The 23,365-nt window shown below is 44.1% G+C and overlaps 1 protein-coding gene across 1 annotated transcript in view; it reads right to left on the reverse strand.

The window, feature by feature from the left end:
- GJB1 (gap junction protein beta 1) overlaps window positions 1-23,365 on the reverse strand; it is a 44,929-nt gene that overhangs the window by 18,595 nt on the left and 2,969 nt on the right. The window lies entirely within an intron of this gene.

Genomic DNA, 23,365 nt, shown 5'->3' on the forward strand with positions numbered 1-23,365 from the left:
GGTGAAAAAAAGGGGGACAGGAACTCTCTAAACACTTATCTATGTTGTCAACTACTATCACATATGTTATCATAGAGATTAATTCTGACTGGGGAAATCTGAAAAGTATTCATGCACTAGGACATTTAGTTGGGCCTTGAAAAATGAATAAGAATTTGACAAGAGGAAATCAAAGTAAGACACTCAAAGTTGAAAGAACATTATGTAAAAAGGCAACAGGGCATGAAAGTGCATGAGCTGTTCAAAGAACACAGAGTTTTGGGCATGGCTGGGTCATGAAGTATAAAAGGGTAGTGTGGGTAATGAAGCATGGAAAGGTGGGCTGGCAGCAGACTTTGGAGGAGTTTTGATGCCTAGCTTAACCATTTGAATTTTACTTAGGAGGCAATGAGGAACCACTAAAAGCTTTTCGATGAGGGGAATGACAAGACGGAAATGAAGCTTTAGGGAGATTAATGTGGCAGAATGAAATGGGGATGGGTAAAAAAGAAGTTGCAAGAGTAGGTAGAAGGTTGTGTCAATAATCCAGGCACAAAGTTACAAATATTCAGTCTTGGGAGGTGGCGGTGGTGACAGAACCAATAAGATTGCGAGAGGCAATATGGCGCAGGACAAAGCCCATGAACTGGGGACTCCAATAGCCCTGGGTTCCAGTTCTGACTCCTATTTACAGTCAATGGGGATTTACCTTTCACAGATTCAGGTTTCTTTTCTGGAAAAGATGAAGCTTAGAGAAATAATTATCTTCAAGTTCTCTTCCAGCTCTAATGGCCTGTGGTTCAGACTAAGTCACTTGTCCAATAACACAGAGCCAGGATTTGCTCCCAGGCAGTCTTGTGTCTAGGGGCAGTGTGCTTAACTCCTATACGACTAATTGACCAGATTTGGTAAGGGATTAGCTGTCTCGGAGAATGAAGGTGCCATTGATATGACGATGGAGTCAAAGAAGGAAGCTAGCCTTGTGGGGAAAGATGATGTTTCAGGCATGCTGAGTATGAGGTGTTGGTGGAACATCTGACTAACTGTTGAAAGGGTGGGAGAGCAGCTCTGGAGAGAGGCAAGGGTGGGAGATTTCGAGTTGGTGATCAAAAAACCTAAAGGCAATCCTAGAAGCTGTGCAAACCAATGAGTTTATAGAAAGAGGAAGTGAGCATAGGAGAGCAAAGAGCAAAGAACTATGGGAAGTGAGAAAAGGGGAAAAAAAGGCAAGGAAGGAACAACTGACTGTGAACCTTGAACCAGCTACTTCCATTTTCTGGCTCTTCTGTCTCCTCATTTGTAAAATGAGGGGGTTGGCACAAGTAAGCGATAAGACTGAGACATCCTATGCATAATCAGAGAAGATAGAAGAGAAGAGAATGCCATGGAAACTGAAGAAGAGAGTTTCTAAAAGAAGGTTTGAAGAGGTCACTTGCATCCAGTGGTGCAGAGGTGTCAGGAATTGACGACTTAGATGAAGGCACTGCGTTTAGCAGTTTAAGGAGATCCTCTCCATGGACTTCCCTGGCGGTCCAGTGGTTAAGACTCCATGCTCCTAACACAGGGGGTGCAGGTTCGATCCCTGGTTGGGGAACTAAGATCCCACATGCCACGCGGTGTGGCCAAAAGTTTTAAAAATAAATAAATAAATAAAAAGATCCTCTCCAAGGTAAGGACTTCTCCCTCTCTCTCACACCACTAATTTTGTGTACAATATTCTGCAAAATTCCATTCTCTGCTCTTCACAGTGGCTCAGCCAGTCTCCGAGATTATAAGGTGACTCAAAAATCTCTGGTGTGTGGGACTTCCCTGGTGGTCCAGTGGTTAAGAGTCCGCCTTCCAATGCAGGGGATGCTGGTTCGATTGCTGATCGGGGAACTAAGATCCCACATGCCACAACTACAGAGCCCACGCTCTCTGGAGTCCACGTGCCACAACTAGAGAGAAGCCCCCGCACGACGCAACGAAGAGCCCATGCACCACAAAGAAAAATCCCACATGCCGGAACTAAGACCCAACATGGCCAAAAATAAATACATAAATTTTAAAAAAATCTCTGGTGTGAATCAAAAATCTTTGGTCCAGGGACTTCCCTGGTGGTGCAGTGGTTAAGAATTCTCCTGCCAATGCAGGGGACGCGGTTTGAGTCCTGGTCCGGGAAGATCCCACATGCCGCGGAGCAAATAAGCCTGTGCGCCACAACTACTGAGCCTGTGCTCTAGAGCCCGCAAACCACAACTACTGAGCCCATGTGCCGCAACTACTGAAGGCTGCGTGCCTAGAGTCCGTGCTCCACAACAAGGGAAGCCACCACAATGAGAAGCCCGCGCACTGCAATGAAGAGCAGCCCCCACTCGCCGCAACTAGAGAAAGCCCGTGCGCAGCAACAAAGACCCAACACAGCCAAAAATAAATACATAAATAAATTTATTTTAAAAAAATCTCTGGGGCTTCCCTGGTGGCGCAGTGGTTGAGAGTCCGCTTGCCGATGCAGGGGACACGGGCTCGTGCCCCGGTCTGGGAAGATCCCACATGCCGCGGAGTGGCTGGGCCCGTGAGCCATGGCCGTTGAGCCTGCGCGTCCAGAGCCTGTGCTCCGCAAAGGGAGAGGCCACAACAGTGAGAGGCCCGCGTACCACACACACAAAAAAATCTCTGGTCCATACCTTCCTTTTGCACTTCAGTTCACATTTCTAACTGCCTATTAGGCATTTCCATCAGTCACTGAAATTTAGCTGGCAGTAAAAATAATAATATTAAACATAATAGCTAACATTTATTGAGTACTTACTCTATTTTGTCCCATATGGTAGGCATTTTATTATCCCCACTATGCAATGAGGAAACAGACTCAGAGATGTTAAATAACGTGTCTAAGATCACACAAATGGAATGTTGCAGAACTAGGATTCTTCCTGATTCCAGAGCTCGAGAGCTTAATAATTCACTATGATCAATCAATCACAAAGTCATAATCTTTATTTTCTAAATCAGTTCAACTGCGTTACTTTGCTATTTGTTTCATTCTCCTTCAACATCTTGCCACTCTCTTAGAACAGGTTATCAGCCCCTCGTGATCAGACAGTTATGAAAGTCTCTCAAGTCCACTTGCAGTTTGACCCTTCCAATTCTGGACATGTGACTAATCTAGCTTTAAAAAACTCTGGAAGCTTCCCATTACCTCCATTAAAGTCCAAACTCACTAACATGCCCTTTATCTGTACTGAGCCGCTAGTCATCCCCAAACATAGCAGAGACATTGCTGTCTATAAGCCTTTGCCTATGTGTCCCTCTACCTAGAATACCCTCCCTACCCGTCACCAGAACTTCCACTCATCTTTCAAATCCCAGCTCTAATGTCATTTCCTCCGTCAAGACTTCTCAGATTCCCAACCCCTTCTTCCAACAGAAATTATATTCCCTCCTCTGTGCTCCCAGACCTCTATGTCTGTCTTCTACTACACTATGAGCACCTTGGGGACAGTGACCTCACCTTGATCTTCTTCATATCCCTAACGACCAAGGAAGGCACCCAATAAATGTCTGCTGGAGTTGAAAGGAATTGTAATACTCACCTTCTGTATATTTGTTATTTAACATATGGTAACTGGTATTGCTACTGCGAAAAGAAATGCCCAGATTCCAGTTTTCAGGAAAAATAGTTCACACTCACTATCTTCACTTCCTTACTTCCCACCATAATTCAATCCCTGCATTCTGGTCTCTGCCCCAACCATCAGCTTTCATTATGCTCGTAAGTGGCTTCCATATTGGAAAAGCCACAGACATACTTCAGAGGGAACTTCTCAGTAGTATTTGATACTAAGAACAAATCTCGTTTCTAGAAAGTTACTCCTCCTTTGACTTCCGTAATATCATGCTCATGATTTTACTCTTCATTTTCCTCCTCTGGCTTCTCTGTCTCTGTAGATGTTGCCCAGAATTCTAGCCTCAGTGTCTTCTTACTCCAAGACTCTTGCTGAGTGATTTACTTGACTCTCTTGCTTTCAAGTACCATCTGTTTGTTGATGACTCCTAGAGCTGTATTTCAGGTTTTGATGGTTCCTTTCCACCTCCACCCCTCCAGCTCATTCCAGCTATTCCCAGTGTGAACATCCATTTCTCTGCAAACTCGCATACTCCTCTTCTGGAATCTATGCAAGGTCAATAGATGAATATATCTTCATATATAGTCTTCACCTCACATCTGGGAAGGTTTTTTTTTTTTTCCTTTCTTTCTTTTGGCTAAGCTGGGTCTTTCTTGCTGCACAGGGGCTTTCTCTAGTTGCGGAGAGCGGGGGCTACTTTTTGTTGTGGTGTGCGGGCTTCTCACTGTAGTGGCTTCTCTTGTTGCGGAGCATGGGATCCAGGCGAGTGGGCTTCAGCAGTTGTGGCACGTGGGCTCAGTAGTTGTGGCTCGCGGGCTAAGTTGCTCAGCGGCATGTGGGATCTTCCCGGACCAGGGATTGAACCTGTGTCCCCTGCATTGGCAGGTGGATTCTTAACCACTGTGCCACCAGGGAAGTCCCTGGGAAGGTTTTTAATCCATTTATATGCTATGGTGAAGGGCAAAGTTGCTGGGCACTCCTGTGAGTGTATCAGACAGTGATTATTTGTGGATACAGTAGTGTCCATCATAAGCACATTAAACTGAAATGAATGAATTCACCTAACGATTTAGAGAGAGAGAAAAAAATATTTAAATAGTCCAGATCCCACCTTTGCCACCCCCCCCGCCACTATTCCAAATCAACCCTGTAGTGAGGTACTATAGGAAATGTGGATCTAACGTTTTCTCCAAATTGCTCTCCAGCCCCATAGGAATTTCATGACACCAAGTGGGGCTTGAATTTACAGATTTCCCAGCAACATGGTTCCTAACTGCATGTGTACAACTTCATCAATGGCTCAGCTCAAGAAACAGCAATCTGTCGCAAGCTCTGTTGAATTTCTTGAGATAAAGTATGTTGGTCTCCAGCGTGATATCTTCCTCATGGGTTTTTAAAGGGTGGGTTTAACTACTGTTGCTTGGGAAGAAGAAAAAGGGAGGAGGAGTTGATATAAAGGCAACTGAAAGAAACATGTTAAGTAAATAATAGTACAAGTGGTCACATGGATCTGTCAAAAATTGTGAAGGTTAGGCTTCCCTGGTGGCGCAGTGGTTGAGAGTCCGCCTGCCGATGTAGGGGACGTGGGTTCTTGCCCCGGTACGGGAGAATCCCACATGCCGCGGAGCGGCTGGGCCCGTGAGCCATGGCCGCTGGGCCTGCACGTCCGGAGCCTGTGCTCTGCAACGGGAGAGGCCACAGCAGTGAGAGGCCCACGTACCGAAAAAAAAAAAATTGTGAAGGTTATTCTTGAATGACTAAAGCTTGGGAAATATTGCCAGGGTACTCAGGTGAGAACTGGGCTAAACTGTCCTGGGGGAGTCTTGCAAGACACTCTTGCATTGAGTTGCAAAAAAGATTAAATTACAATCCAAAGGGTTTGTGGAGGACGGATTCCTGATCCTGACTTGCTGGTATCTAGGAGAGGGCTAAGGGAGGCTATGCAAGAATGCATATGGGCAGGCCCTTCAGGAAGAGCTGGGCCAGGGCAAGGACCGAGGCAAGGGTAGAGAAGCCCTGACCTTCCTAGCTCTAGACCTGTGTTTCCAACGGCCTTCTAAATATCTCCTAGATGTTCCTCAGGCACCTCTATTGGTATGCTGGAGTCAGCCTGTACTGGCAGTCGGTTGTTAATTTTTTAAAAAGACAATTTTTTTTAGAGCAGTTTTAGTTTCATAGCAAAACTGAGAAGAAGGTACAGCGATTTCCCATATACTCCCTGCCCTGACACATGATAGCCTACTTCACTATCAACATCTCTCACTAGAGTGGTACATTCAAAGTCCATAGTTTACCTTAGGATTCACTCTTGTTGTTGTACATTGTATGCGTTTGGGCAAATGCATAATGACATATATCCACCATTATAGTATCATACAGAGTAGTTTCACTGCTGTAAAAATCCTCTGTGCTCTGCCTATTCATTCCTCCCCCAACTCCAGCCCCTGGCAAGCACTAATTTTTTCACTGTCTCCAAAGTTTTGTCTTTCCCAGGATGTTATATATTGAAATCATAGTTATGTAGCCCTTTCCAATTGGCTTCTTTCACTTAGTAAGGTGCATTTGAGGTTCTTCCTTGTCTTTTTATGGCTTGATCACTCATCCCTTTTTATGAAAAATACTCCATTGTTTGGGTGTACCACATTTTATTTATCCATTCACCTAATGAAGGACATCTTGGTTGCTTCCAAGTTGTGGCAATTATGAATAAAGCTGTAATAAACATCTCAGTGCAGGTTTTTGAGTGGACATAACTTTTCAACTCCTTTGGGTAAATACCGAGGAGTGTGATTGCTGGGTTGTATGGTAAGAGTATGTTTAGTTTTTTAAGAAACCACCAAACTGTCTTCCATTTTGCACACCCACCAGCAATGAATGAGAGTTCCTGCTGCTCCATATCCTCACCAGCATTTGGTATTGTCAGTGTTCTGGATTTGGAGGATTCTAATAAGTGTGTAGTGGTATCTCACTGTTGTTTTAATTTGCATTTCCCTGATGGCATACAATGTAGAGAATATTTTTGTATGCTTATTTGCCAGTTGGTTATCTTCTTTGATGAGGTGTCTGTTAAGGTCTTTGGCCCATTTTTAAATTGGGTTGTTTTCTCATCATGGAGTTTTAAGTGTTCTTTGTATATTTTGAATAACAGTCTTTTATCAGATGTGTCATTGTCAAATATTTTCTCTTAGTCTGTAGCTTGTATTCTCATTCTCTTGACATTCTTCACAGAGCAGAAGTTTTTCATTTTAATTTTAAGCTTATTAATTCTTTCTTTCATGTGCCTTTGGTGTTGTATCTAAAAAGTCATTGCCATACCCAAAGTCATCTAGGATTTTGCCTATGCTATCTCCTAGGAGTTTTATTTTTAGTTACTTTTATTTTTTTATTTTTTGGCCACACCACGTCGCATGCGGGATCTTAGTTCTCTGGCCAGGGATCAAACCTGTGCCCTCTGCAGTGGAAGTGTGGAGTCTTAACCACTGGACCACGAGGAAAGTCCCTAGATCCATTTTTTGGATGTAGATGTCCCGTTGTTCCAGCCCTTGTTGAAAAGGCTGTCTTTGCTCCATTGTATTGCCTTTGCTCCTTTGTCAAAGATCAGTTGGCTATATTTATGTGGATCTATTTCGGGGTTTGTATCCTTTTCCGTTGATCTTTTTATCTATTCTTGCACCAATACCACAATGTCTTGATTACTGTAGCTTTATAGTAAGTCTTGACGTTGGGTAGTGTCAGTCCTCCAATTTTGTTCTTCTCCTTCAGTATTGTGTTGGCTATTCTGGGTCTATTGCCCAGAATAAATTTGCTGATATCCACAAAATAACTTGCTGGGATTTTGATTGTGGTTTCTTTGAATATATATATCAAGTTGGGAAGAACTGGGAAGACATCTTGACATTATTGAGTCTTCCGGTCCATGAACATGGAGGATCTCTCCATTTATATAGTTCTTTTTCACTTTTGTTCATAAGAGTTTTGTAGTTTTCCTCATATATTGTATGTACATATTTTGTTAGATTTATATCTAAGTATTTGATTTTGGAGGGTGCTAATGTAAATGGTATTGTGTCTTCAGTTTCAAATTTCACATGTTCATTACTGGTATTTAGGAAAGTGACTGACTTTTGTATATTAACCTTGCTATAATTGCTTATTAGTTCCAGGAGTTTTTTGTCATTGTTGATTCTTTTGTATTTTCTACATATCATGCCATTTGCAGACAAAGATATTTTATTTCTTTCTTCCCAATCTGTATAAATTTTCTTCTCTTTTCTTGTCTTATTGCATTAGCTAGAACTGCCAGTACAGTGTTGAAAAGGAGTGGTGAGAGGGGACATCCTTGCCTTGTTCCTAATCTTGGTGGGAAACTTCAAGTTTCTTACCATTAAGTATGATGTTAGCTGTAGGGTTTTTGGTAGATATTATTTATCAAGTGGAGAAAGTTTGCCTCTATTCCTAGTTTACTGAGATTTTTTTTTTTATCATGAATCAGTGTTGGATTTTATCAAATGCTTTTTCTGCATCTACTGATATGGTCATGTGATTTTTCTTCTTTAACTTATTCATGTGATAGACTACCTTAATTGATTTTAGAATGTTGTACCAGTCTTGCATACCTGGGATAAATCCTAATTGATCATGGTGTATAATTCTTTTAATACAAATTAATTCTTTTAATATAATTGTTGAAGTTGGTTTGCTAATATTTCATTGAGGATTTTTGCATCTGTGTTCATGAGAGCTATTTGTCTGTAGTTTTCTTTTCTTGTAATATCTTTTTCTGGTTTTAATGTTAGGGTAATGCTGGCTTCGTAGAATGAGTTAGGAAGTGTTCCTTTTCATTCTATCCTCTAAAAGAGATTGTAAAGAATTGGTATAATTTCTCCTTAAATGTTTGGGTGAATTCACCAGTGAACTCATCTGGATCTGGTGTTTTCTGTTTTTGGAGGGTTATTGATTCAATTTCATTAATAATTAGGCCTATTCGGATTGTCTATTTCTCCTTGTGTGAGTTTTGGCTGCTCGTGTCTTTCAAGGAATTGGTCCATTTCATCCAGGTAGCCAAATTTGTGGGCATAGAGTTGTTTGTGGTATTCCTTTATTATCCTTTTACTGTTCATGGATCTGTAATAATGACCCCTCTTTCATTTCTGATGTTAGTAATTTGTGTTCTCCCTCTTTTTTCTTAGTTAGCCTGGCCAGAGGCTTATCAATTTTTTTTTGAGGCTTATCAATTTTATTGATTTTTTTCAAAGACTCAGCTTGTTTTTGTTGATTTTTCTCTATTGATTTCCTGTTTTCAATTTCACTGATTTCTGCTCTACTTCTTCTTTTTTTCTTCTTCTGCTTATTTTACATTTAATTTGCTCTTTTCTTTTTTCCTGTTTCTTATGGTGGCAACTTAGATGATTGATTTTAGATGTTTATTCTTTTTTTTCTTTATTCTTTTTGAATACAAGGATTCAATGCTATAAATTTCCCTCTAAGCACTGCTTTTGCTGCATTCCACACATTTTTGATAAGTTGTGTATTCATTTTCGTTTAGTTCCAAATATTTTAAAATTTGTCTTGAGATTTCTTCTTTGACTTTTGTGTTATTTAGAAGTGTGTTGTTTAATCTCCACATATTTTGGGATTTTTCCAGTTAACTTTCTATTATTGATTTCTATTTTAATTCCACTGTGGCCTGAGAACAGACATTTCTCTCTACAGCCACCCCACCTTTTTGATTCTTGTTTACAAAATACATCTCATCTCATTAGATTTGGCCTGATTATTTACCTAAATGCAGCAAAAAAATGGTAATTGACCACATAGGCCTTTTAAAGTTTGCTTTGCTGGAACTGTTCATGAAGAGTCTCATGTTAGACTTTCAAAAGCCTTCTGGAAGCCAAGCTGAGAACTTGCCATCAGATTTCACTTGCAGTACCTATAGATGTGGGTGAATTCCTCTTTTCTTGAGGTCTCCAAAATATCTCAAGATTCCTGGGCCTTCCTTGCAAGAAGTGACCTTCTTTACTCACCTGTAAGTCTGGGAACCCTGTAAGCCAGGTACCAGGCCAGTTTTCTCAAGAGGACTTTGTAAGTATTGGCTCCATAAAGTCAACCTTAGTTCCTTAAAGCTGTCTGGTCATATCTGATTCTATGCATATCATTTTCAAATATGACATTCCAATCAACGTCTTGGTTATATATGCAATGTTTCTAATTATGTCCTGTTACAAGGAGGACAGATCCCTACTGAACTTATGCAAATAATTATATTGCCATGGAAATAAGAATACTCAATAAGAGTTTTCAAATTCTGGAGAGAGGACTTCCCTGATGGCAGAGTGGTTAAGAATCTGCCCACCAATGCAGAGGACAGGGTTCGAGCCCTGGTCTGGGAAGATCCCACATGCCATGGAGCAACCAAGCCCATGCACCACAACTACTGAGCCTGCGCTTTAGAGCCTGCAAGCCTCAACTACTGAAGGCCATGCACCTAGAGCCCATGCTCCTCAACAAGAGAAGCCACCGCAATGAGAAGCCCATGCACCACAATGAAGAGTAGCCCCTGCTTGCCGCAACCAGAGAAAGCCCACACACAGCAACGAAGACCCAATGCAGCAAAAAATAAATAATATAAATTTTAAAAAATTCTGGAGAGATCAGTTAGGGAGAAAATATAAAAGTTTCATTTCTGTTTACAAAAGTACAATATACTAGTTTTCATGAGTATAGTTAACTAAAGAGAAAAGAGAAAGGGGTTCCTTGAACCCAGCAGCGATATTCCAAACAAAAGCTATAATCATCCTTCATCAGTTCATTCAGTGCCATATAATTCATTCTTGTTCTTCTTGATCTTGGGTTAGCAGCTTAATGAACCCATTAGTTCTCCACTGGAGTTCTGAAAATCCTAAGTCCACTGGTATGGTCTCAAAATTATTTCAGTAATGCCATCAGAAGCCTGTGCCCCAGATTACCTGGCACAGTCCTTTCTGGGGCTCTGAGACTGATTGTTAAATTTTCAGGAATTTTGTGAGTGGGTTGACATCACATTGGTAGCTTGAAATTGGCTACGGTGGGTGTATTTACACCACAGAAATCAGTAAGTTAAGGATCCCCCCCCAACCGCCACTCCAGAGCTGGTAGTTAAGCATTTACCAGCACAATACCAGGCACCTCCAACTCAGCTTATCCCAAACTGAACTCCTTATCTCCTCCCATAAAACCCACTCCTCACCCTATATTCCCAATCTTTATGTGAATGATGTCACCACAGATCCAGTTGTCAAGCAAGAAAACTTTGGCACTGTCCATGACTCCTTTTTCCCCATCACTCACCACATTAGTCACTGAGACTTGTCAGCTCTCCCTCAGAAATATTTTCCTGAACTAATCTTCTCTGTCACTATTTTAATTCAAGCTCCTATCATTTTTTACCTGCACAATTGCAATAACCTCCTGAGTGATCTGCCTGCCTGCAGTACATCTGGGCACTATTTCCCATGCAGTCTTCCCGAAATACCTCAGTGCAATCCCATCACTTGTCAACATAAAGACCGCAGCTGGGTCTCCTTTACCTGTGGGAGAATGTCCAAGATTGTCAGCAGCACCCACAAAAGCCTTCATAATCTCGCCTCAGGTCTTATTCAGCTTCATATTCCCCACCCCTCCCTACTGTATACCCCATGATCTGGTATGAATTGCTTATTGTTCCCCAAATGTGGCCTATTCTCTCAAAACTTTAAGCCTTGGCCCATGGTATTCCCTCTGCCTGAAATCCTCTCTACCACTCAGAGCCTGGGAAATTTCCCCTCTTCTTTGAAGACCTAGCTCAGAGTTAATATTCTCTGTGAACTCCCCAAGGAAAGTTAGTCTCCTCCCTCCTCCACACACAGAGTCTGTTTGTTCCTCTAATATAGAACTAATCACCGTTTTGTAGCTATCCGTTTTATAAGTCTGTCTCCCCCAACTAGACTGTGTCTTACCCCAGAGCCTAGCACAGCGCTTACAACCTAGTGAGAGCTCAAAAAATGTTGTTGAAAGAAGAGATGGGAGGATGAATGAATGGAGTTGATTCCTAGCTCTAATAACTGGGCTGTTTCCTGGTTTGTTGTATAGAAGCCCATACTTTAAGCCCCATTCAGGTGCTCCCAGCTCCTTAGTCCTACCTTGGTGCCCTGTCTGGCACCTTAGTCTTTGCTAGAATAGTGCTTCATCTGGCTCTTGCCAGACCTTTTGACATCTGGCATCCTGCTCTGGAAGCCCAGGCCCCATGGCAGAGCCTCTGTCACTGGCTGCCAGAAACTCTGGCTGCCAACCACCTGCCTATCTGGGCTTCCTCCTAGTGTCTGCTGTATCCTGGTTACCCTGATGCTTGCTCTACCTGCCTGTCTAAATAGCTGACTGGGGACTCTGCTGCTGCTTCTGGGATCTTCTGCTTTACCTGGTCTACTTTCAGAGTCCTGGCCCTCCTGTTTTGCTTCCCCTGCCATCAAAGGAGTTCCATTTCTATCATTGTCCAACTAGAAGATTAGGTAAAGCATACTGATTAAATTCATGGGCTCTAGACTCTAACTGCCTAGATTCAAATCTCACCTCTTCCACTTACAGCCAGCTGTGTGATCTTGGGGCAAGTCACTTCACCTCTTTGAACCACAGTTTTCTCATCTACAACATGGACATAATAATGATACCTACATCATAAGGCCAATGTGAGATGTAAATAAGATAATGTACTTAACACAGTACCTGGCACATAGTACGTACTCAATAACTATTTGCTATCATTCTTATTTTTATGTTCCCAGTATCTAAGACAGAGTTGGCATTCAACAAGTGTGTGTTGAGAAGGGAGGAGGGAAAGGAATAACAATCAGTGGTTATTAAAGCTTTCCTGATCAAAGTCTACTCCATCTGCAAATTCCACTCCCACCTCAGGATGTAAATCCCTTGTGGCCATTTGGTTCTGTCACTCAGCTATTTCTGAAATCGCAACTCCTCTAGGAATCCCTTACAATTAAGAGCCAATAGCTTTGCTTGTCCCAATCTACCTAGATCTAAAACTCTCACAACTGCCCACCCCCACTTTCATCACCATTACATGCATTTATCCTGATTCCTTAGCCACAAACGGCATTGATCCCCAGATGTGTCACTGGCATGAACATCTCTGGAATCCACATTTTACCACATTAGCCCACTTCTCCCCTCCCATCTCCATGTGTTAGTGTTTTATGCATTTTCCGTGTCATTCACTCCTTGTTGCCTTCGATGGTCAGGGCAAGGACTGTGTGCAAACTAATGAGGATAGACAGAGCTTTGGACAGAGGAACACTTCCGAATTGTTTTTTGATGAAGATGAAGGAGAGAAGGTGCATGCAGAAGCTGAGAAAGGGACAGGATTTGTGTCCCCACTTACTCTTCACCCCAGCAGGGGCAGAAAGCATGCTGCCTCTTTCTTGTTCATTGGCTACATTCCTCTCAGAGGCCAGAGGGGCAAGCCTGGACAATGCAAATGAGCTGTGTGGATGGGACTTAGCCAAGGGGCCTCCAAAGGGAGAGCAGCGGGGCTGCCGAGGAGGGAACAGAAAAGGAAGGTGCCTTACATATTTCTCAGCACCTTCTTTTCCCCAAGCAACAAACTACTCTCTTCTCCCAGAGACACAATACCAAAGTGCATAAGCTCCCCCTGAATAGATGCCCGAGCCTGAGAGCACTTCGCAAACTGGGTGGTCCCTGAGTCTCTAGGCTTTGGTATGATACTCAGACTCCAGGGAATTTGTTGTGCACCCACTCTGCACAAAGCCCTATACAGGCAGTGTTAAACCTAGGCAAACTGAAGCTTTCAATAACAGGCTTTAGCTGTGGCATAAGAGACAGAGAGAAGTGGTGATGAGCATGTGAGCATGAAAGAGCAACTGAGCCTACAAGTGCCCAAAGGGGACAAATTCAGCCAGTTCCTTGCCAATTTCCTACTATCGATTTTCTGCTGGCGTCACTTCACCCTATCCGGGGAAAGCATGCTGTGAGGACACTTGCCCAGGTGAAACTCCATTCATTCACTTATTTAAATGGACGGGGTCAAGGACAGCTTCTAAGTTCAGTCCCAGCCCCCTACTTGTTTTGCTCACCGCCCCCCACCCCCAACCGCCCACTTCCCTCTCCACACCATTAACGACTCCAAGTCTGTTTCCCCTTTAGGGCCGTAGTCCCCAGCACAGCTGTCGTATGTACCTGATGCAGATGCCCAAGAGACCCACAGAAATGTTTGAAAACTTCCAACCCTAATCGCGCCTCCCCTTGAGTCCTCCCTCTGCGAGGCCAGCCGCTGAAGCAGGACTACTTGACCTTTGCTAGGAACTCAGAGCTGCCTGGGGTTTGGAATTGAACTGGAAACAGAGGCAGAAGGCAGCCCCCATCACCCCATCATCATTTCTCACGAGAAAGAGAAAGCTCAAAGAACAGTGACGGGTTAAGCTCCTTATAAGGAAACGAACCTTCCCGTTCCTGCGCGGAAATTGTTTTCTGCTTCTGTATCTTTCGAATACACTGTAAAAACTACACTTGATAGGATTCACAAAAACCATTCCCCCAAGGGTGGGGGACACCTTGGAGCCAAGAGAGATAGGACGGGCGGGGCGGGTATAAGTAAGGAGCGTCAGCGAAGAATTTAAGGGATGAGTCATCAAAAAGAAGCTGGGAAAGAGAGCGGAACAAGTAATCTGAGCTGGGAAGGAGGCGAGCATTCATTAGGCACAGACCGTGTCAATCACGTCTGCTCCACAAATGACCTGAGAGCCTCCCAGGCTTCTCAGACCGGAAAGAGGGTCTCAGTGGGCGGTCGTAAGGCTTTGAAATCGGAAAAGACAGAGCGCGAGCAGCAGTCGGAGGACTCTGATGCAGCGCCGGTAGGCTGCTTGGAAAGATGGCGTTTGCCATCAAGGTCGCATGGCCACTTTAGGGGACTAAGAGAAATACTAGTGAGAATGATAGGAACAGCCAACTAAGGATTCAGATTTTCAGAAGCAGTCTCGAATCCAAATATTTTTTTGCCAGTTAAACTCATAAGCACACTTAGGTTTGTCAGAACGTAGGTCCTAAAAAACATAAAAACGATATGGGAAGGGGTGGAGTTTCACCGGGGCTCTTCTCTCAGGGAGCAGGAAAGTGTGGGAGATCCCAGGGCTCAGGGTGACTGCACAACCAGAAGGCAGCTGGGTGCCTGCCAGGAGGCAAGGTGGGAGGCCGATTCTGCCTGGGACTGCTAATCTCACCAGATCTATGTCAGGCTAAAGTCAAGGCAGCTTGGTCTAACTTCTGGCCTCTCACCTGTTTTGCAAGGTTGCCCCGACACAAAAGGACTTGGTTGGGTTCCCTGTACATTGCACCAGGTAAGTTCACCTACAGTTAGACTTCAGCTGATCCAGGATAGGATAAGGAATGTTAGTTAACCCCTAAACCCATTTGTTTGTATGTTCTTTTGTTAGTCTTCTTATCTGTTTCCTAGCAGATGTTACTTTAAAAAAATTGGCAACCCAGTTGTAGCTAAACTACAGGATAAAAAGGGATTTGTTAACTTCTTGGCCAGTCCCGTTTGGGGGCCTCCACTCATGCCACCCTGTATTGTAGGGACCAGGGAAGAGCTGGGACATGTAAAAGTAGTGATCTGAGAATGAAAGCATTCTAATCTAGCTGATTCCTTCCATTTGCACTTCAGCCATTTTCAGTCTCCCACCCACAATCCATAATCCAAACAGAGCTACCCAGGATTCCCAGCACTCAGAGGAGCCTGCAAAAGCTGTGCCTGAGAAGATGGGGGCACAACAGAAAAGCAGACTTCAAGGGTACCTGAGAATGCAGGCAGTGGCAGAGGGATTCACCTCTTCACTAGCTCAGTCTTGTCCTAACTCAGCTCCGGCCATCCCAATTCAAGCGACCCCCTCAATCTACCCTCTACGATTACCCCATTGTGAGGCATCATCAGACCAATTCGGTTTTAGTTTTATCGATCGTTTTGAATCTATTCAGGAATGGGATTTGAGGGCAAAAGGGGCTACCGTCTGTTCTACTCTCTGAGAACCCCCCATTCTCCCTCCCCTAACCTTTTAGAAGGGCTGTAGGAAGCCTAAGTATAGCCTCCGGGAACAGATTTCTCTTGGAAGAGTTTGGGCTCAGTCATTCTAGAACAGTATAACTCACACGGGAGGAAACAGAGGTGAGCTCATGGGGGAACCAGACCTTTTTACTGTTCCTCCCTTGGCCGCCCTAGAGGCTGACAACAATGTCTCTTGGTCAGATCTGAAAGAGAGATCTTGTAGCATCTGTTACGGATATTCAAGCCATCGTAAGAAAGTGTGTGTGAGTGGGGTTGGGTGGAGGAAGGGGGACACAGCAAACATAATCCTGTAGTACTTGGGTAAGCACACATCTCCAGGGGTACTCTGGGGGAAACTGGAGCTTTAATGACAGAGGAAAGGATGGCCATGAGGCCTGCCTGGAGCAGTATTTTCCCTTTCTCCCTCTTCTTTTCTGTTACCCAGACCCCAGAGTGACTCTACCCTACTGGAAGGAAGCTTGCCTCATCCTAGATGCTGGGCGGCGGTCCAGTGCTCTCAACTTAGGAAGGAGGCTGCTATATTCCATCTCGGACACCAGGTGGCACCAAAGTATAACCATAACTCCAAAGAAACCGGCAGGAAATGGACCTTGAGAGAGTCCTTGAACTATTTTCCTCTCCCTCCCCGCTCCCCACGTGGAATTGAAAAATAAGAAGCCTTTCAGATATGGTGGATAACTCTCATTCAATAAAAACGCTTGAATCTTTAATCTTCCAGCTGAAGATTCCAAGGATTTAAATGCAGCCTCAGTCCTCACCCTTCTCGGAGACCTATTTCTCAGCGGCAGATAAGGAAAATGGGACTTTCCTGGAATCATTTCAGATGCCTCCACCCTCCAGAAGAGTTGTTTTTCTTCAAGGTGGTCAGCTGAGGAGTAGCAGACATCAAACCTCGGCGGCTCTGCTCAAATCCTGGGCCCCCTTCTGAAGGGCTGAGTGCTCTGTCATGGGCATGCTAGGAATGACCATGTCTAAACAAGTTGTGATGTGGCCAACCAGCCTCATGGCCTCTTACAGTCAAACAGGACTGCTTCCAGCCCCTCAGACACGCTCCATAAATCCCCATTCCCAGGCTCCTCCACCTGGAATTCTGTCCACTCTCAGCTGTTTTTATCTGTCAGATCCAAGGCACTTGTTGAGGTGCAGATAGAGCTCCATGAAGCCTTCCTTCACTTCCCCCAGTCTGAAGGGACCTCCACTTTTCTAAATTACCATAACAACTTGTGCCATTTGCCCTATTCTTCTACTTTATGTTATAGTTGTTTTTGAACATGTCTCCCCTACAAAATTATGAGCTCCCCAAGGGCAAGGACCATATTTTATGTATCTTTTTTATACCCTGTACTGATGAACACAGTAGGCACTCAATAAATAATGATAATAATATCTTACATTTGTATGGTGCTTACAGTTTACAAAGCACATTCACATCCATTTTCCCATTTAATCCTCACAACAACCCTGTGAGGTAGGTGTTATCATCCCTGTTTTACAGATGAGCAAACAGACTCAGAGAAGTTAAAGAACTTGCCCATGGTCATACAGCTGGGAAGAGGCAGAGATGGGTCTGAATGCAGTTTTTCTGACCCTAAATTCAGTTCTTTCAACTTTCTCTACCTGAGCTGGTGGCTGGAAATTCCTTCCTGGAGACTGAGGTCATGGAACTCATCATGGGACTGGGGAAAAGGGAGGGGAAGATCTAAAGGTCAAACTCCTTTCATCTCTGCTCCATTCGCTTCCCCCTCCCTTGTTTCCAAAGAGGATTTCAGAATGCAATCTCACTTTGTTTAAGAATGTCCTGGTGTGAGATGTCCTTGTGGATAAGAAGAAAAAATGTGGGGTGAAGATAGGACAGTAAAGGTGTATTCACAGCCGGTGACTAGTGGATCTTTGGAGGCCTGAAGGGAGGTCCCTGGCCTGTCCAATAATTTAATTAACAACTTGGATCAGGACATTGATGGCATGCTGGTCAAATTTGTAAATGATGCTGGTTTCAGGAAGATCCCAAGAGGCCATAATGAACCAGGAAAATGAAATGTGAAGTTTCATAATCTAGTTCATCAAAACCAAATGCTTCAGTGCAAGGGAGGAGAGACGTGACTCTGTGTGAAAGGGTTTCAGGTGTTTGAGGTGCCTGTAGGCTCATTATTTTTGACATTAGCTGCCTGCAGTGCTAATGAATTCAGGGCTAGGATGTGGGAGATTACAGTTGTGCTTTCTTCTCTGCTCACTAGACCACAGTGGAGGACTGTCTTTAGCCTTGGACACCACACAAGAACAGGGGCATTAGCAACCTGGAGCATGCACAAACGACGGAGACCAGGAGTGTGAGGGGATTTTAGAATCATCGTCTGTGAACCTGGAGAAGGGATCAAAAAGGGGATGGTGGTGGATCCAGATCAAGTTTTCAAATATTGGAAGCTTCATCATACAGAAGAAGGAGTCATCTTGTTTTGCTCGATAAGAGGGACAAAGGGCATGTGCTCTGGGAAAACATATTTTGACTCAACCTAAGGAAGAACTTTATGATGGTTCAAGATGACCAAATATTATGCAATGGTCGGCTTTGAAAGGACAAGATATTCCCATCACTGGAGGTATTTAAACAGAGAGAGGCACGATAACTATTGGCAAAGAGGTTGCAGAGGGGATCAAGCATCAGATCATTAGGGTGAGGAATTAGGCAACCATTAAGTCAGCTTCTGACACTGTAATTTGGGGATTCAAGTCAGGGGTAGGGGTGGGGGCCAGAGGTGAAAATCGTTGTGGCCCTCAAAGTAGGTACCTCCCAACCAGTTAGTATCTCTGCTTCCAGCCTGCCCTGCACAGAGACTCCAGTAATATTTTTCTGAATACTTTATCATGAGACTTTCCAGCTCACGTATCATAGAATCCCAGTAACTCTAGAGGTCATCCGGCACAGTCCTTTATCAGATGCTTTCTTTGCCTTTGAATCACCCACATGAAGTGATTGTCCAGTCACTGTTTGAATATCTCAGGTGATGGTGAGCTGCCTACCGTTTGGGGTAGTCTATTTCTAATTTCAGAGACTATTACTAATCATTAGAAAGTTCTTCCTAAACACAGCGAAATGCTTATATCAGGCTGTTGAGATTAGGAAATTTTTTCTTCTCTGTTTTTGAAACTGTCGGTAGTAAATTTTAAAAGGACTTCAAGAGGCTGGAATCATGAGCCAAAATTTTTATTATCATTTTTTTCATTATAAAAAAGAAAAAAAAAGCCTCTTCCTCTGTTGAACCAAAATCTGCTTTCCTGTAACTTCCACCCATTAGATCTCAGAGCCCTTGGAGTCATACACAGAATAAATCTGCAGCTTCCTCTTCACCATGAGCCCAGTAATGATTTGCTGACAGTAGACAAATTTCTCTGGGGATTTGCTAGTCCCCTCACTATTCTCACCACTCTTTCTCTGGCTGTACTTTTGTTGACATGTCCTTTGAAGTGTGATGCCTCCATTGAACGGAGGACCTCAGGTGTGGTCTGACCAGTGCAGAGTAGCACAAGATGATCACCTCCTTTATTCTGGACGTTATACTCTTATTAATACAGCCCAAGGTCACAATACTTTTTTTTTTTTAAAGATTTGTTTTTTTGATGTGAACCATTTTTTTTTAAAGTCTTTATTGAATTTGTTACAATATTGCTTCTGTTTTTTGGTTTTTTGGCCGCGAGGCATGTGGGATCTTAGCTTCCCGACCAGGGATCGAACCTGCACTCCCTGTATTGGAAGGCGAAGTCTTAACCGCTGGACCACCAGGGAAGTCCCCACAATACTTTTTGTAACAACCAAACCGTGCTTTTGACTCATGGATCATGAAGAGTTTTCATTTATTCTAAAACCCTCTAAGCAACGTCTCTCACTTCCTACGGTTGTACTGTTACATTTTGGAATTCAAATAGGTGACTTCATATTTGTCCCTGTAAACTTTGATTTTGCTATAGTGAGTCCAGCCTCATGACTGGTATATATCATACCAGCCTCTTGACAGCTCTACGAATTCTTTTTCTGTCATCTCACATTTTGGCTCTCTCTCCCAGCTATGCGTAATTTTCAAATTTGATCTAGTGACATTAAAACAGAAAGAACCCTTTTGTGTGTGGTCGTTCAACTGCTTAAGAATCGCTTAGAATCCCCACATTTCTTTATATTGTCCCAAGAGTATGGTGAGAGAACGTTTTATTGAACTCCAAATACATTGTAGGGGTAGCATTCTCCTCATCTGCCCATCGAGACACCCTATCAAAGGAAATGAGCTTGAGCGGGGAATGACTTGTTTTTCCTGAATCCATGCAGAGGCTGAGTGATCTTCTCTTCCTTTTGTAAGTGCTCACCAATCCTCCTTTTAATCATTTGTTCTCGAATCTTGCCTTCAATCAATATTTAACTCGTTGATCTCAGTGACACCACAGCAGTGTGCATCCCTTTCACCCTCCGTGGGGTTTTCAAAGACATCACCAGTTGTCCTGCAACTTGAGCTGCAGGTCATCATAATGCCCTGGGCTGTTATTGACCTAAACTATGAGATGGAGTTGCTCAGAGCAGCTAAAGGCTCTCTGGGACTAGACTGCCTTGAGGAGCCTCTCTCTGGGGCTCACTTTGTCCCTTTGACTCTGAAAATCCTTCTCTTTGCAGAAGAGAAGGAACACAAAGGTTGCCTAGGAGGTTTTGATTCCTCTCTGTAAAACCATTAGCAAATGAAAAAGGGCGCCCCATCACTCATCTGGTAACACCCAAACTCCTCAGCTGTTATGAAGGCCTCCACAACCTACGTTTCCAATCTGATTTCCCACCGTTTAACTTGAACCCTCTACTTCGGTCAAGTCAGTTCCCTCACTGCTCCTCAAGCACATCTAGACCTTATCTCCATGCTCTGGCTGAGGACTTTCTCCCAATTTGGAATGCCCACTATTCCACCCATCTCATCATAGCCTTTCTTGCAATTTCTGTAACTCCTTTAACCTTTATCATACAATTGAAGTCACAGAGATTATGCATGTCACTCATTTGATCATAGTTCAGTTTTGTCTTCCTGACAGTATGCACACCAAAAGGGGTATGTTTTATCCCTCATGGTATATAAACCAGCACAGGGCCTGGCCTACAGTCCTGATAACCATCTTCACTTCCTACAGAGATTTTCCACAGTGACCAACCTCTGGCCCTTCACACATACCACAAGTTCAGATCCCAAGATAGCTGTGTCCAGCTCCTCAAAGGACTAATATAGAAACTAGATAAATCTAGGGATGCAGGCTGGACCTGGTCTAGGCACTAATGATTTTTGCAGTGTGAAATCAAATCTAACTATACCCTCAGCCCTTTCAACAAGAACCTGGGCTTTCTTAGCTGGGCTCAGGGCTGGCGGTCAACAAGGGGGCCAAGAACACTCAAGGCACCCCGGGACAGCACTGACTGTCAATTAGACTGAAACCCTGCCTGCCTTGGAGGTCACTCAGACCTTTTGAAGGTGTGAAGACCAACTGTAATCTCTCACTGATGGGTCCCAAATAGGATTGGAGCTGGGTTTGCTATGGCACCTTGAGTTCTTAGAGGAGAAGCAATGTCTAAATCTTCCCAACTAGAAAGCCTCCTAATTTGGAGGTACACACACACACCCCATAAGAGGAGGCCCAATTTGGTAATATCTGACATGGAGCAATGAAAGGATCATGACAACAAAGACTCTGAATTGATCTAAAATGGTCACGTAACCCAGCCCTCTCCGCCTTCAGGAAGGTGAGCACCATGGCTTCCCTTAGTCATTCACTCAATTTGGCAATTATTATTGAGGACTTACTACGTGCCATGATCAGCTCCTATCTACAGCAAAGTTTTGCCGTGTGTTTAACAATCTTTTCCCCTCTATCTGTCTCAGAAGAAATGGAGAACAGATCACCACCTCTGTCCTTATTTAAGAGTTACATTTTTGAAGATGGTATAGCACACTTGTCATATAGTAGGTGCTCTACAATTATTGAATGTTACTTCATCAGCTTCTTCCTTTCTAAATTAAAAAAAAAAACCCTAGTCCTTTGGCACATTGTTTTTGCTCTTCTCCAGACCCTCTGCAGCTTTTCCACATATGCTGAAAATGTGTTGACCAAGGGCAGACCCACGACTGTTTTCAAAGGCCTAACCAATACTAGGTAGAGTGGAGAAAGTTGAGGAGCATGAGAAAGGTCATATGTTACTGGACTGCATTCTAGATCTGTTTCTAACACTGTGACATTGTGCTTTTCTGAGCCCATTTACCCAATTATAAAATAAGTGGGTTGGACTACATGACTCTGAGGTTACTTCTAATTCTAAAAATTCGGATTCTGATTACTTCCCAGGGATTCCATCCTAAATTTTTGTTATGATATGCTAGTATTATTTATTTATTTATTTTGCGGTACGCGGGCCTCTCACTGTTGTGGCCTCTCCCGTTGCAGAGCACAGGCTCCGGACGCGCAGGCTCAGCGGCCATGGCTCACGGGCGCAGCCGCTCCGCGGCATGTGGGATCTTCCCAGACCGGGGCACGAACCCGCGTCCCTTGCATCGGCAGGCGGACTCTCAACCACTGCACCACCAGGGAAGCCCCAATGATATGCTAGTATTTGAGTTAGTTTTGTAAAGAAGGAAGGGAGGGAGGGAGGGAGGGAGGAAGAGAAAGAAGAGGGTGGGAGGGAGCAGGGAGGGAAGAGAAAACCAGTTCTACACTACGGACTCAGACTCATTCAACTCGTGACCCACCCTGCCAGCCTCCCCCCAGTTCTTTTTTTCTTTTGTAACTAACCTGGGTCAAGTCAATCATTGCCCATCTCTCTTGTCCCCACGTACCATAGTAGTATACTAGTCCTCGATTTTGGTCTTTGTACTGCCTTGTGTTTGTCCCCTCTGAACATCATCCTGTTGTGTTGGTTCATCTCCCTCATTTTGTCAGGGTCACTTTGAAGAATTCTATTCCTGGTTTCTGAGGTGTGAGCAACCCCACCCAACTGTCACACTTGATGAGCAGACTCCTGGTTCAGTCCTTCAAGTCACTGAGAATAATACGATACCATAATGCTAACTCTGTGGAGCCCATTGAATCTGTCCCCCAGGGTTGACAGGGAGCCACTGATCACCATCCTGGAGAGGAATGCTCCAAGAGCCCCAGTGACTTCTCCAATTTTAATTCATAGACCAGGAAACCAGTATCTCTGGGGAGGAGAGGGCCCCTGCTCTGTCAGTCACCCAAGGCCAGGGAGTCCACATATCTGATGCTGCACTGGATTCAGACACGAAAAAGAATTTCAGCACGTTAGACGGCAAACCTCCTCCCAGCCCCCAGTCCAGGACGAGGGCAGGGTGGTGGCAATGGTGGCAGTGGCAGAGGCAGCGGCGGGTGGTGGCGGCGGCAGCAGAGTGGTGCAGTGAAGAAGGAAGTGTTTTTTTTTGATGTTTCATTAGGAGGCCCGAGGTGCTGAGAGAAGGCTTCAGCTGCAGGAACCCAGAGCGTTGGGGGGGTAGGGGGGTGGGGACTGCAACCTGATTAAGATTGGAGAGGCCTTCGTGAAGGGGGCCGGTAGTGTGCTGCCCAGACTTGTATCAGCTTAAAGGCACAGGATGCAGAGGGAGGCGCCCTGCCAGGAGGTCTGTTGGGCAAGGCCTGTGCAAGGGAGGCAGGT

This window comes from Lagenorhynchus albirostris, chromosome X (assembly GCF_949774975.1).
Source record: "Lagenorhynchus albirostris chromosome X, mLagAlb1.1, whole genome shotgun sequence".
Lineage (NCBI taxonomy): Eukaryota > Metazoa > Chordata > Mammalia > Artiodactyla > Delphinidae > Lagenorhynchus > Lagenorhynchus albirostris.